Raw genomic sequence first — 1,014 nt, 5'->3', positions numbered from 1 at the left:
ATGCAAAACCACCACAAAAAGATGCAAAATGACTGAAAATAGATGCAAAACCCCCACAAAAAGATGCAAAATGACTGAAAATAGATGCAAAACCACCACAAAAAGATGCAAAATGACTAAAAATAGATGCAAAACCACCACAAAAAGATGCAAAATGACTAAAAATAGATGCAAAACCACCACAAAAAGATGCAAAATGACTAAAAATAGATGAAAACCACCACAAAAAGATGCTAAATGACTAAAAATAGATGAAAACCACCTCAAAAAGATGCAAAATGACTAAAAATAGATGCAAAACCACCACAAAAAGATGCAAAATGACTAAAAATAGATGCAAAACCATCACAAAAAGATGCAAAATGACTAAAAATAGATGCAAAACCACCACAAAAAGATGCAAAATGACTAAAAATAGATGCAAAACCACCACAAAAAGATGCAAAATGACTAAAAATAGATGAAAACCACCACAAAAAGATGCTAAATGACTAAAAATAGATGAAAACCACCTCAAAAAGATGCAAAATGACTAAAAATAGATGCAAAACCACCACAAAAAGATGCAAAATGAGTGAAAATGGATGCAAAACCAGCACAAAAAGATGCAAAATGAGTGAAAATGGATGCAAAACCACCACAAAAAGATGTAAAATGACTAAAAATAGATGCAAAACCACCACAAAAAGATGCAAAATGAGTGAAAATGGATGCAAAACCAGCACAAAAAGATGCAAAATGAGTGAAAATGGATGCAAAACCAGCACAAAAAGATGCAAAATGACTAAAAAGAGATGCAAAACCACCACAAAAAGTTCCAAAATGACTGAAAACAGATGCAAAACCACCAGAAAAAGATGCAAAATGACTAAAAATAGATGCAAAACCACCACAAAAAGATGCAAAATGACTAAAAACTGATGCAAAATGAGTGAAAATGGATGCAAAACCAGCACAAAAAGATGCAAAATGACTAAAAATAGATGCAAAACCACCACAAAAAGATGCAAAATG

This window comes from Echiichthys vipera (assembly GCF_963691815.1).
Source record: "Echiichthys vipera genome assembly, chromosome: X".
In the NCBI taxonomy this organism is placed as follows: domain Eukaryota; kingdom Metazoa; phylum Chordata; class Actinopteri; order Perciformes; family Trachinidae; genus Echiichthys; species Echiichthys vipera.
The sequence above is the reverse complement of the archived record's forward strand: the minus strand, read 5'-3'. Positions refer to the sequence as shown.